The following is a 15,945-nucleotide window of genomic DNA, read 5'->3' as shown; positions in this document are numbered from 1 at the left end:
AAGGAAACTGAAGATGATTTAAAGAAATGGAAAGATATCCCATGCTCTGGGATTGGAAGAATTAATATAGTTAAAATGGCCATACTATCCAAAGCAATCTACAGGTTTAATCCCTATCAATTTACCCATGACACTTTTCACAGAACTAGAACACCTAGTCCTAAAATTTATATGGCACCATGAAAGACACAGGATTGTCAAAGCAGTCCTAAGGAAAAAGGACAAAGCTGGAGGCATAACCCTCCCAGACCTCAGACAATACTGCAAAGCCACAGTAATGAAGACAGCTTGGCACAAAAACAGACAAATGGATCAGTGAACAGAATACAGAGCCCAGAAATAAACCACTCACCTACAATCAGTTAATCTTCAACAAAGGAGGCAAGACTAGACAATGGAGAAAAAAAACATCTCTTCAGCAAGCGGTGTTGGGAAATTTGGACAGCTGCATGTAAATCGATGAAGTTAGAACACTCGCTCATACCAGACACAAAAATAAACTCAAAATGGCCTAAAGACTTAAATATAAGACATGACACCATAAAACTCCTAGATGAGAACATAGGCAAATGATTCTCTGACATAAATCATAACAATGTTTTCTTAGGTCAGTCTCCCAGGGTAATACAAATAAAAGCAAAAATAAACAAATGGGACCTAATCAAACTTATAAGCTTTTGCACAGCAAAAGAAACCACAGACAAAATGAAAAGACAACCTACAGACTGGGAGAAAATATTTGCAAATGATGTGACTGACAGGGCTTAATTTCCAAAATATGCAAACAGCTGATACAACTCAATAATAAAAAACAAACAACCCATTCAAAAAATGGGAAGAAGACCTAAATAGATATTTATTCAAAGAAGACATACAAATGGCTAATAGGCACATGAAAAGATGCCTGACATCACTGATTATTAGAGAAATGCAAATCAAAACTACAATGAGGTATTACCTCACTCCTGTCAAAATGGCCATCATTAAAAAGTCTACAGATAAATGCTGGAGAGGGTGTGGAGAAAAGGGAACCCATCTACACTGTTGGTGGGAATGTAGGCTGGTGCAACCACTATGGAAAACAGGATGGGGGTTCCTCAAACTAAAAATAGAGTTGCCACATGATCCAGCAATCCCACTTCTGGGCATATATCCAGAGAAAAGTATGAGTCGAAAATATACATGCACCCAGTGCTCATAGCAGCACAATTTACAGTAACACATGGGAGCAACCTAAATGTCCATCGACAGATGAATGGATAAAGAAGATATGATATATTTACACAATGGAATAGTACTCAGCCATAAAAAATAGTGAAATAATGCCATTGGCAGCAACATGGATGGACCTAGAGATTATCATACTAAGTGAAGTAGCCAGAAAGAGAAAGACAAATACCATATGATATCACTTATACGTGGAATCTAAAATATGATACAAATGAACTTATTTACAAAATGGAAACAGAATTATAGACATAGAAAACAAACTTATGGTTACCAAAGGGGAAAAGGGGTGGAGGAGGGATAAATTAGGAGTTTGGGATTAGCAGATACTAACTACGATATATGAAATAGATAAAAAAACAAGGTCCAAGCCGATGCAGGGGACGTGGGTTCGTGCCCCAGTCCGGGAAGATCCCACATGCCACAGAGCGGCTGGGCCCGTGAGCCATGGCCGCTGAGCCTGTGCGTCTGGAGCCTGTGCTCCGCAACGGGAGAGGCCACAACAGTGAGAGGCCCGCGTACCGCAAAAAAAAAAAAAAAAAAAAAAAAACTGAATCACTTTCCTGTACACCAGAAATTAATACATTGTAAATCAACTATACTTCAATTAAAAAAAAAAAAGTATTGCACAGATACACCAATGGCCATCTCAGCAAGAACATCTTCCAACTCAAGGCTCTCCCACAAGCCATTTCTCGGAATCATCCTCTGTTATCCCACCACAGGTTCTGCCTTGAAACATTTTTTTTGGTTAAAACATAAATACACTGTGAATGCACCTTCCTCCTCCGAATCCTCTCCCCATGTAAGGTTTACTTCCAAAAGGTGGTTTCAGAGGAAAGGAAAGGGCAGAACAACGCAACCACACACACCTGTGTTAACACACCGCAACTATCCCCAACTCAAAAATAAACCACTGTTAATCGAGCTTGCTTCAGAACATCAAAATAGTTACTGAAAGGGAACAATTCTACAAATCAAGAGGGAGAAGCAATGCCTGGGAGAACAGATTCTGATGAGATTTGCTGCTGTGTGCACTGGCAAAAGCAACTTAACCAGACAAATATCAGCCTATGGCAATCACTCCCAGGAAACCAGTGATTCTGTAGAGGAGTGGTTTTCTTTATTTGGCTATCATTATTTTCCAAGGGTCTTGTTATTATATATAAAAAGAAATCAGAAGCTAGAATTCATCAGGGACTATTATGGAAATAGCTGCTCCTTGAAGATAGGTCCACAGAGTCTGTCAACTCCCCCCAGTTAAAACACTGCTTTCAGTACAAAAAAAAGTATGCAATTTTATGCCGCAAAAAAATATGCTGTTGTGACAGAAAACAGTAATTAGATGTCTGGGGGGAAAGAAGTTCTGTTGTGGAATCATGAAGGAATGTTAAATACTCAATGCGTGAATATACTATAAATACAGAAGGAGGTGAAGGTGAAACAAACACTGAATGCCCCGAGAAAAAATAATTTGTAAATATTTCTTTTGCGATAAAGTTAATGCTTTTTTTAAAAAAAAAAAGTTGTTCCTTGATGGTATAAATAGCTAGAAGTGCAAAATGAAGACATCCCCAGAGAAGAGACTTTAAATGCTAATCAAGGGAGCAATTTTCATATAGTATGAAAATTAACATTGAGAAAAAAGAAGAGAAAGGACAAATGAAGTAAACAGGAAATTTTTTCTTTGAAATATTGAGGAGAAAATCTTTTAATGTAGTTTCTATACAATATAAATTACATGTAAACAATATTTCTGATAATTGATAAATTTTTGTTTATTTTTAGGAAACATAGTCCAACATTTACAGCCAATTTGCTTTTTGGAAAGTCTTACTGGAAGGAAGAGTTATACCTACCCAAAGCCTCACAACCTGTTTCACCCCTTTTAACCTTGAATATCACACTTTACAGACTGAAAACACCCCATCACTAGAAAGCTTAATTAAAAGATTTCCCAGCTTTTCCAGGAAATCTAGGGAACCATGATTTCAAGTTAATATCTTCATAAATTTGGTGTTAAACTGTTACCAAATAAAGTATGCATTGTATTTCAACTTCCCCTAAATACAGAGACTCAAAATAAAATTAAATCCATGATTCCTCACAGCCCTCTGAGATTATTCCATTACACAATGGAATAGTACTCAGCCATAAAAAATAGTGAAATAATGCCATTTGCAGCAACATGGATGGACAGATTTGCAGTAAACTATGGCACACAGGATAACCATCCCCCAAAATGACGGACTCCAAGCTGACATACACAAAGCTCTAAGAGAAACTTTACTTGAAAAGCAGGTGTTTCCAGGATCCCAACACCAGGTCATTCAATTTAAGGCCTAAGGAAATTGAACTTTGGTCAGCAGGTTTTTGTTATACCTGTCTTATTGTCCATCAATCAATCACGGGTGGCACATCGTTCAACAAATATTTATTGAGCACTTGCTACATGTAAAGTACTCTTTTAGGCACTGAGGTTAGGGCGATGAACAGGGTCCACATCTCTTCTTTCCCAGAGTTTACAACCTAAACTAGAGGTAGAACTCGAGAGAGGAGAAGGAAATGTTTCCTAACTGGAGGCACTATTGGCACTTGAGGCCAGACAACTATTTGTGCTGTGAGATTATCCTTTAATAGTAAGGAACATATTACCACTAAAAGCCAAGAACAGCTCCTAGTCAATGGTGATAACCAAAAACATCTCTCCACATTTCCAAATCTCTCTGGGGGTAGGAGATGTCTGCAAAAGTGCTTGGATGAAGAAAAGAAGCTTTCTGTGCAAGATATGCACTCCCCCATCTGGGAAGGTGTCCCAAATTCAAGACAACCTAGGAATGCAGAAGCAGTCCTAATAGAGGTTGACCCTATAAGAAAGGAAGGTTCTTAATGCCAAAGTTATTTAGCATTTCCTAGCATTCCTTATTCATTCTGCCTTTGTGCTCCATCTCAGGAAGTGAGAGAAAGGGCAAAAAGATCAACCTCCAGGCTAGGAACTCCAGAAAAACAGTGGGATAGATTAGTGTAAATTCTGCTTGGGATTTGTATTTGCTTTTTTTGCTACGTCTGTTTATTTGTAGCGATTCTTACATACTCTGTGGCAAAAGAGTGATGCTTTGCAATTGAAGAAAACGTTTTGGGATCTAGACCACTAAAATATCATATTGTAAGTCACTTTGATTCATTTAATTCTTTTTTAAATTAAATTTATTTATTTTTGGCTGCGCTGGGTCTTCGTTGTTGCGCACGGGCTTTCTCTAGTTACAGCGAGCGGGGGCTACTCTTCGTTGCGCTGCACAGGCTTCTCACTGCAGTGGCTTCTCTTGTTGCAGAGCACGGTCTCTAGGTGTGCGGGCTTCAGTAGTTGTGGCTCACGGGCTCTAGAGCACAGGCTTAGTAGTTGTGGCGCACAGGCTTAGTTGCTCTGCGGTATGTGGGATCTGCCCGGGCCAGGGCTCAAACCTGTGTCCCCTGCATTGGCAGGCAGATTCTTAACTGTGCCACCAGGGAAGCCCAGATTCATTTAATTCTTAAAAGCTAACTATTTGTTATAAACACTGCTGAATTAGAAGTTTTATCTTAGTGTCCTTTCCTCAATTTTTTCAGAGTTGGTAAGCTAAAGTTTGTTCTTTGGATAAACGACTTTCAAATATAATATCCTGAAATTCAGACTCTCAGACATGTATTCATTTTGAATGTTTGTGAATAATTTGTTAATGAAAGGAGACATAGGTAAATTTTTTCTTAAATGCATTCTTCTAATGAATAACAAGGGCTATTTAGGAAGTTCATTTGGTTTTGCCTTGTTTTTGATGGTTTGTTTTGCTAAGAAAAACATCTAGAGTATTGTGATGGTTTTAAAATATGTCCACAAATTCTTTGATACTCCTCTCTTTAAGAAGTCAAGCTTAATTTCCATCCCCTTGAGTGTGGACTGGAGTTAATGACTCACATCTAGTGCGCAGCATATAGCAAAAGTGACAGTGTATATTTTCCTCAACTAGATCATAAAAGATGTTGTGGCTTCCTCCTTTTTCTTTGCCTTGGGTCACTCATTCTGGGAGAAGCCAGATGACATGTCATGAGGATACTCAAGCAGTTCTATGGAGAGGTCTACTTGGTGAGGAACTCCTGCCAACAGTCGTGTAAGCAAGCCATCCTGGAAGATCCTCCAGTCCCAGTCATGCCTTCAGATGACTGCAGCTCCTGCCGACATCTTGAGTCAAACCTCATGAGACACCATGAGCCAGAACCATCTAGCTAAGTCACTCTCAAATTCAGACCCACAGATACTATGAGTTAAAACGTTTGTTGTTTTAAGCTGCTAGATTTGGGGGCAATTTGTTTCTCAGCAATAGATAAGTAATTCAAGTTTGTACTTTAATCAACAGGTCTAAATAAAAACCTAAAGTTCCAAGGTTATTTTTTTTTATTATTTTATTTTTTTTTGGTACGCGGGCCTCTCACTGTTGTGGCCTCTCCCGTCGCGGAGCACAGGCTCCGGACGCGCAGGCCCAGCGGCCATGGCTCACGGGCCCAGCCGCTCCGCGGCACATGGGATCTTCCCGGACCGGGGCTCGAACCTGTGTCCCCTGCATCGGCAGGCGGACTCTCAACCACTGCGCCACCAGGGAAGCCCCTCCAAGGTTATTTTTAACTCTCCACATTGCAAACAAGTGTAACTCAGATGTCAGCGTCAGCATCTGTCTTTCAGATGTCTAGATCTAATTGACTCTGCTCAGACCCCAGTCAGTTCCACAGCTGTGAACTCTGAACTCCACTCTGTGGCATCAACTTGACACAAAGTACTGATCCTTGCCTACCAGACCTCTTTTTCCACCTAACCAGAGATTACCAAGACATTCTTTCCAAGTAAATACAGTGTTCTGTATTTATCTGGAAGGGAATTGAGGTAAGTACAAATTTCTCTATCTCCTCACTCAATATTTTGTTGGATTTTAATGCATGAACCTATAATCTCTGAATCAGACTAACATCAACATATCCTTAAGTACCAGACCCATTTAGTGGAACAACACCCTCATGCCACAAATTTTTAATGTGTGTGATAGACAGCTTCTAAAATGGCTCTTAATGATCCCCATTTCCTGGTATTCATGTCCTGATATAATTCCCTCCCCTGAGTGTGGACTGGACCTAGAGACGTGCTTCTAACAAACAAAATGTGACAAAAGTGATAGGATGTCACTTCTGAGATGAAGTTTCAAAAGGACTCTGGCTTCTATCTTGCACACCCTCTCTTGTTCTTTTACTTGCTCAGCTGATGAAAGCCAGCTACTATACTGTGAGTTGCCCTATGGAAAGGCACATGTGGCAATGGACAGAGGGAGACCTCCAGCTAACAGCCAGTCAGCAACAGAGGCCTTCAGTCCAGCAGCTCACAAAGAACTAAATCCTGCCAACAACCACATGGGTGAGCTTGAAAGCAGATTCTCCCCTTGTCGAGCCTCAAGATAACTGCAGTTCCTGTCAGCACCTGGGCTGCAGCCTAGACCCCCACAATGTAAGGATAATAAGTGGTCGTTGTTTCTGGTGCTAAGTTTGGGGGTAATTTATTATGCAGCAATAGATAACTAATATAATATGGAAAAAGAATTACTTTTTTTTTTTTTTTTTTTTTTTTTTGCGGTACGCGGGCCTCTCACTGTTGTGGCCTCTCCCGTTGCGGAGCAACAGGCTCCAGACGTGCAGGCTCAGTGGCCATGGCTCACAGGCCCAGCCGCTCCATGGCATGCGGGATCTTCCTGGACCGGGGCACGAACCCGCGTCCCCTGCATCGGCAGGCGGACTCTCAACCACTGCGTCACCAGGGAAGCCCAAAAGAATTACTTTTAAAACATACATTATAAAGTGCATGACAGTTATGTGTTTCCAGAGCATACCTACCACTGTGAGCACAAAGTGCTAAATAATTATTGAACACGACTTAGTAACACCAAAGCCTAGATTACTGGATGCAAATTTGTCCAGGTGTAACATGTGTTTTTTTCCCCTGTGGTAATTTTCCCCAGATTCGTCTCTATTGTCCTCAAGAAATTGGAACGAGGATATAAACATAGTTATAGGGTCTTAAAATGTTTTTCTGAAAAATCAGTTAGTGGTGAGTGGCCAAGATGGTGGAGTAGAAAGACCCTGAGATCACCTCCTCCCATAGATACACCAAAATTACAACCATTTATAGAACAACTATTGATGAGAAAGATGAGAAGACTAGCAGAAAAGATCTCTTACAACTAAAGATATAAAGAAGGAACCACAGTAAGACAAGTGTAAGGGTGGAGAGGAGGTATAGTCAAGACACATACCCCCAGGTGGGCAACCAACGTATGGGAGGATAATTACAACTGCAGAGGTTCTCCACAAGAAGTGAGAAGTCTGAGCCCCGCATCGGGCTCCCCAGCCAAGACAGCCTGCATGGGGAAGACGAGCCCCCCAGAATGTTTGGCTCTGTTTGGCCAGCAGGGCTTACTTTTGGGAGAGCCAGAGGGATTTGGGAAATAGAGACTCCACTCATAAAGGGTGCACACAAAATCTCACACACTCCAGGACCCAGGACAGAAGCAGTAATTTGAAAGGAGTCTGGGTCAGAATGATCTGCTGATCTTGGAGAGCCTCTCAGAGAAGCAGGAGGCACGTGGCACTCACTCTGGGAACACAGACACTGGTGGTAGCCATTTGGGGGGAGCTGGTTTTACCATGAGGACACTGGTGCTGGCAAGAACAATTTTGGAATCCTCCCTCTAGCCTATTAGCACTGAACCCAGTCCTATCCACCAGCCTATTGACACCAGGACTTGTATGCCTCAGGCCAAGCAACTAGCCAGGGACACAGCCCCACACACACCAGCAGGCTAGCTGCCTTAGACTACCTGAGCCCACTGCCACCCTGGGACACAACCTTGTTCCCCAGAGGGCCCAGGATCTGGCGCTGTACACCAGTGCACTGGCAATAGCCTTGGGAATCCCAGAGCTCTGCACCCAGAAACCATAGGACCCAGCTTAGCCCCCAGTGGGTTAGCACTACCCCAAGAGCAGCCTCAGCCACCAGTGGGTGGGCATCAGCCTCAGAATCCCCTGGGCCTTGTAGCCTGTCATGTTAGGACTCAGCCCACCCACCAGTAAGCCAGAACCAGCTCTGGAACACCTTGAGCTCCTCAGTCAGCTGCCCTGGGATTTGGTCCCAATCACCAGTGGGAAGACACCCTGGACCACACAGCCAGCCATGTCAGGAACTGGCTCCACTCACATGTAAGGTGACACTAGATCCAGGAATCCCAGTCCTGAAACCACCTACCCTGGAACCTGGCTCCACCTACCAGTGAGCCAGCACTATCCCTGGGGCCCCCAGAGCTCTGTAGCCAACAGCCTAGTGGCCTGGCCCTACCCACCGGTGGCCAAAAGACTCTGCACAAGACAAGGCCTGGCAACCAAACAGACCAGGAACCAGTCACACCTACCAGACCACTCATAGTACTCAGTCCACCACAAAAGAAGGACCCACACTGCCCACATAGGGGGCATCCCTAGAACATGTAGCTCTGCTGGCCAGAAAGTAGTGCACTGCTGGGATGCATAGGATATCTCCTACAAAAGGCCATTTCTCCAAGGCTGGGAAACATAACTGACCTACCAAATACATAGAAATAAAAATAGCAAATTAGGTGAAATGAGTTAACAGGAGACTATATTCCAAACAAAGGGACAAGATAAAATCCCAGAACTAAGTGAAGTGCAGATAAGTGATTTACCCAATAAAGGGTTCAAGGTAAAGATGCTCAGAGAACTCAGGAGAAGATTGAAAGAACAGAGTGAGAAGTTAGAAGTTTTTAACAAAGAGTTAGAAAATATAAAGAAGTTACAAACAGAGATGAAGAATGCAATAATGGAAATAGAATATACACTAGAAGGAATCAACAGGAGATAAGACAATATAGAAGAATGGATCCATGAGCTGGAAGAGTCCTAAAAAGGATCAACAGAAACAGGACCACATCAAGACACACTGTAATTAACATGGAAAAAAATAAAGGTAAGGAGAGACGCTTAAAAGCAGAAAGGGAAAAGCAACAAGTTACATACAAGGAACTCCTATAAAGCTATCAGCTGACATTTCTGCAAAAACTTTGCAGGTCATAAAGGAGTGGTACAATATATTTAAAGTGATGAACGGGAAGAACCTACAACAAAGACTACCTGGCAGTCTTTCACTCATACTTGATGGAAAGAACAAAAATTTCACAGACAAGCAAAAGCTATTGATAAAAGAGTTCAGGATCACTAAACCAGCTTTACAAGAAATGTTAAATGGACTTCCTAAGCAAAAAAGGAAAGGCCACAACTAGAAATATAAAAATTATGAAGGGAAAAACTCATTAGTAAAGGCAAATATACAGTAAAGGTAGTAAATCAATCACATATAAAGTTAGTAGAAAGGTTAAAAGACAAAAGTAGTAAAACTATATATAACCATAAGAAGTAGTTAAGGGATACACAAACAAAAAGGTGTATAATATGATGTTAAAAACAGGAAATATGGGTTGGGGGGAATGCAGAGTTGTTAAAATGTGTTTGAACCTAAGAGATCAGTAACTTAAAATAACTACACACACACACACACACACACACACACACACATATGACTCTACAAGAGACTCACATGAGATATAAAGACACAAACAAACTGAAAGTGAGGGGATGGAAAAAGTTATTCCATGTAAATGGAAATGGAAAGAAAGCCAGGTTAGCAATACTTATATCAGACAAAATAGACTTTAAAACATAGATTGTAACAAAACACAAAGAAGGACATTACATAATGATCAAAGGATCCAAGAAAAAGTTGCAACAATTGTAAATATATATGCACCCAACATAGAAGCACCTAAATACATAAAGCAAATATTAATAGACATAAAGGGAGAAATTGACAGTAACACAATAATAGTAGGGGACTTTAACAGCCCGCTTAAATCAATAGATCATCCAGACAGAAAATCAATAAGAAAACACTAACCTTAAATGACATACTAGACCAGATAAACTTAATATACATATATATATTAATATATATATTAAGTATATATATATATACTTAACATATATATATGGGTATAGAGGGAATATACTTCAACATAACAAAGGCCATATATGACAATCCCATGACTAACATCACACTCAAAGATGAAAAGCTGAAGCATTTCTTCTAAGATCAGAAACAAGACAAGGATGCCCACTCTTGTCATTTTTATTCAATATAGTATTGGAAGTCCTAGCCATAGCAATCAGACAAGGAAAAGAAATAAAAGGAATCCAAATGGGAGAGGAAGGAGTAAAACTGTCACTATTTGCAGATGACATGATACTATACATAGAAAATCCTAAAGATGTCACCAAAAAAAAACCCCACTAGAGCTCATTAATGAATTCTGTAAAGTTGCAGGATACAAAATTAACTACAGAAATCTTGCATTTCTATACACTAACAACAAATTATCAGAAAGAGAAATTAAGAAAACAATCCTATTTACCATCACATCAAAAAGAATAAAATACATAGAAATAAATCTAACTAAGGAGATAAATATCTGTACTCAGAAAACTCTTAGACACTGATGAAAGAAATTGAAGATGACACAAAGAGATGGAAAGATATTCCATGTTCATGGATTGGAAGAATTAATATTGTTAAAAAGACCATACTACCCAAGGCAATCTACAAATTCAAAGCAATCCCTACCAAAATACTAATGGCATTTTTCACAAAACTAGAACAAATAATTCTAAAATGTGTATGGAACCACAAAAAAGCATGAATAGCCAAAACAATCTTGAGAAAGAAAAACAAAAATGGAGGTATCACATTCCCTGATTTCAAACTATACTACAAAGGTACAGTATCAAAACAGCATGGTATTGGCACAAAAACAGATACATAGATCAACAGAACAGATTAGAGAGCCCAGAAATAAACCCAAACTTATATGGGCAATTAATCTATGAAAAAGGAGACAAGAATATACAATGGGAAAAAGACAGCCTCTTCACTAAATGATGTTGGGAAGACCAGACAACTACATGCAAAAGAATCAAACTGGACTGTTTTCTCACACTATGCACAAAAATACATTTAAGTCTTTAATCCATTTTGAATTTAAGACCTGAAACCATAAAACTGCTAGAAGAAAACATAGGCAGTAAGGTCCTTGACATCAGTCTTAGTAATAATTTTTTGGATCTGTCTCTTCAGGCAAGGGAAACAGAAGCAAAAAAAAAAAAAAAAAAAAAAAAAATGGGACTACGTAAAACTAAAAAGCTTTGCAGAGAAAAGGAAACTCAATGAAACAGAAAGCCTGTCTACTGAATGGGAGAAGATATTTGCAAACAACATGTTCAATAAGGGGTTAATATCAAAAATACAGAAAGAATTCATACAACTCAACACCAACAAAAAACAAAACAAAACAAACAAACAAAAAGGACAACAAAATACCAACCCAATTAAAAATGGGCAGAGGATGTGAATAGACATTTTTCCAAGGAAAACATATTAGCTGGCCAACAGGCATACAAAAAGACGTTCAACATCACTAATCATCAGGGAAATGAAAATCAAAACCACAATGAGATATCACCTCACACCTGTCAGAATGGCTATTAATAAAAAGACAGCAAATAGCAAGTGATGGCAAGGATGTGGAGAAAAGGGAATCCTTGTGCACTGTTGGTGGGAATGTAAATTGGTGCAGCATCTATGGAAAATAGTATGGATATGCCTCAAAAAGTTAAAATAGAACTACCATATGATCCAGCAATTCTACTCCTGGGTATTTATCTGAAAAAAGACAAAAACACTAATTGGAAAAGATATATGCACCCCAATGTTCATTGCAGCATTATTTACAATAGCCAAGATATGGAAGCAACCTAATTGCCCCCACTAATAGATGAATGGATAAAGAATATGTGGTATATCTATAGAATGTAATATTACTCAACCATAAAAAATAATGAAATCTTGCCATTTGTGACAACATGGCTAGACCCAGAGGGTATCATATTAAATGAAATAAGTCAGACAGAGAAAGACAAATACTGTATGATTTCACTTATATGTGCAATCTAAAAAACAAGTGAATAAACAACACAACAGAAACAGGGTTGTAGCTACAGGAAAAAAAACAAAACCAAAAAACAACAGATGGTTGCCAGAGGAGAAGGGAGTGGGGGGAGGGAAGAAATAGGTGACAGAGATTGAGGTACAAACTTCCAGTTTTAAAACACATGACCCACAGGGATGAAATGTACAGCATGGGGAATATAGTCAATAATGAAAAAAACATTGTATGGTGACAGATGGTAACTAGAATGATCACAGTGATCATTTTGTAATGTATAGAAATATTGAATCACTATGTTGTATAACAGGAACTAAGATAGCACTGTAGGTCAAGTATACTTCAAAACAAACAAGAAAACTCAGAGAAAAAGAGATCAGATTTGTGGTTACCAGAGGCAGGGGGTCAGGAGAGGGGGAACTGCATGAAAGGTACAAACACCCAGTTATAAGATAAATAAGTACTAGGGATGTGATGTACAACACAATAAATACAATGAACACTGCTGTATGTTATATTTGAAAGTTGTTAAGAGAGTAAATCCTGAGTTCTCATCACAAGGAAAATAATTTTTTCTATTTCTTTAATTTTGTATTTATATGAGATGATAGATGTTCACTAAACTTAATCGTGATATTCATTTCATGATGTATGTAAGTCAAATCATTATGCTGTACACCTTAAACATATACAGGGCTGTATGTCAATTATATCTCAATAAAACTGAAAGAAAAGAAAGAAAGAAAGAGAGAGAGAGAAGAAACAAAGGGAGGAAGGAAGGAAAGAAAGAGAGAGGGAAGGAGGGAGGGAAGGAGGAAGGAAGTCACCAAAAAAAAAAAAAAGTAATTAAATAGAGACACATCTGGTATGTATAGATACATGGCTTCTGATCTCCTCACCTGGGTTTTATGAATTCACTACCTACCACATGGTGAAGTTTTTGTTACAACTAAATATGTATGAAAAGGTGAATTGGAGAAGGTATTTGTCAGCACAATTTGTCTTAAATGCATGCACTTATTTTTTTAATTAATTTTTTTTTTTTTGGCTGCGTTGGGTCTTCTCTACTGTGCATGGGCTTTCTCTAGTTGCAGCAAGTGGGGGCTAGTCTTCGTTGTGGTGCTCAGGCTTTTCATTGTGTTGGCTTCTCTTGTTGCAAAGCACAGGCTCTAGGCACACGGGCTTCCGTAGTTGTGGCACGTGGGCTCAGTAGTTGTGGCTCGCAGGCTCTAGAATGCAGGCTCAGTAGTTGTAGTGCATGGGATTAGGTGCTCCACAACATGTGGGATCTTCCTGGACCAGGGCTCGAACCCCTGTCCCCTGCACTGGCAGGCGGATCCTTAACCACTGCGCCACCAGGGAAGTCCCTTAAACTTCTAAATTTTAAAAAGGGAAAAATAGCCGAGTTTTGAGTTTTCTATGAATCAGCATTTCTCTAGATGTGTTCCATGGAGGACTAATTATACAGACTATTTAAAGGTGGTATGTTTTTAAAGGGTTCCATTAACAAATAAGTTTGAGAAAAGTGAGGTGGAATTAAGCAAAAACGGGATTCATTTTTGCATACCTCTAAGCCTTTGCTACGTAAATGAATACTGTGAATCTCCAAGAAGAGAGTAGGTTATGCAATATTTTTAAAGCTTATTTGGATGGAGTACTGAAGCTTCTTCTGGACCATGCCCTGGAAGCACAGTTTGGAAAACCCAGAAAATTAAAAGCTTAACTGATGACTGACATCAGAATGTTGTTCCCTGCTCTCCCCTGTTAGAAGATCCCACCCCTCAAACATGGTCAAAGTCCTCTCCAAACCTCTCTCATGGATTGTAAGCTGTATTAGGTCCACATTTAAATGAGTTTAATATCTCTGACTACTGGTGGGTTTAGCTTCAGGTGGTTTAGCTTCAAGCTTCAACAGTTGTTACAGGCAACATTACTAATAGCATTCTCACTCCTAAAATAGGGTTCATAGGTTATAATAGTAAACCCACACCAAATGTTAACAATGTGCCATTCACTCTTTTGATGCAATATAATCTGTACCTACAGATGAAAGCATTGACACCCAGAGGGGTTAAAGGAACCGCTGTTTAAACACTGTCTCTATTATCTAGGCACCATATAGACATGGCATGAAATTCTATTGTATTATGGACATGACCAGCATCAGTTCAATTTGATACAAATTCATGATAGGATGAGCACAAATTAATGTCACAATCTATTACAACTGATCTAAGATCAATGCTACATATTCCCCTATTGATTATTATGTTGTAACAAGCATAACTGGCAAAATATTCTCAATGAATATTAATATTAATACAGCAGGAATGATATAATCAATGCCAAGATACAAAAAATTAATAATCCATTAGGTTTCTCTTACAGTCTTTTGAACTAAATTTGTTATAGAATTCATAATGTTATTTTTAAGCTGTATAATATCAAAGTGAGATTTTTTTTCTGGCAACTTCTATAAATCAAGTGAATATACATTAAAGTTGTATATGACACCAAGCAGTAAGAAGACTTACGATTTCCTTCGGCTTTTATTAATGCCTGTAAGTCCACATGTGTTTTGCACAATGAACATTAATGTATAAAACTACATGTGTTTTTATAAATAAGCATTAAATTTAAGACTTTTAAAGTCTTTTTCTTTAACATCTTTATTGTAGTATAATTGCTTTACAATGGTGTGTTAGTTTCTGCTATATAACAAAGTGAATCAGCTATACATATACATACATCTCCGTATCTCCTCTCTCTTGCATCTCCCTCCCACCCTCCCTATCCCACCCCTCTAGATGGTCACAAAGCACCGAGCTGATCTCCCTGTGTTATGCGGCTGCTTCCCACTAGCTATCTATTTTACATTTGGTAGTGTATATATGTCCATGCCATGCTCCCACTTCGTCCCAGCTTACCCTCCCCCCTCCCCGTGTCCTCAAGGCCATTCTCTATGTCTGTGCCTTTATTCCTGTCCTGCCCCTAGGTTCTTCAGAACCATTTTTTTTAGATTCCATATATATGTGTTAGCATACGGTATTTGTTTTTCTCTTTCTGACTTACTTCACTCTGTATGACAGTCTCTAGGTCCATCCACCTTGCTGCAAATAACTCAATTTCATTTCTTTTCATGGTTGAGTAATATTCCATTGTATATATATACCACATCTTCTTTATCCATTCATCTGTCAGTGGACACTTAGGTTGCTTCAATGTCCTGGCTATTGTAAACAGTGCTGCAATGAACATTTTGGTACATGACTCTTTTTGAATTATGGTTTTCTCAGGGTATAGGCCCAGCAGTGGGATTGCTGGGTCATATGGTAGTTTTATTTTTAATTTTTTGAGGAGCCTCCACATTGTTCTCCATAGTAACTGTATCAATTTACATTCCCACCAACAGTGCAAGAGGGTTTCCTTTTCTCCACACCCTCCCCAGCATTTACTGTTTGTAGATTTTTTGATGATGGCCATTCTGACTGGTGTGAGGTGATACCTCATTGTAGTTTTGATTTGCATTTCTCTAATGATTAGTGATGTTGAGCATCCTTTCATGTGTTTGTTGGCAATCTGT

The sequence above is a fragment of the Phocoena sinus genome, chromosome 1 (genome assembly GCF_008692025.1).
Source record: "Phocoena sinus isolate mPhoSin1 chromosome 1, mPhoSin1.pri, whole genome shotgun sequence".
In the NCBI taxonomy this organism is placed as follows: Eukaryota; Metazoa; Chordata; class Mammalia; order Artiodactyla; family Phocoenidae; genus Phocoena; species Phocoena sinus.
Note: the sequence above shows the minus strand (reverse complement) of the source record.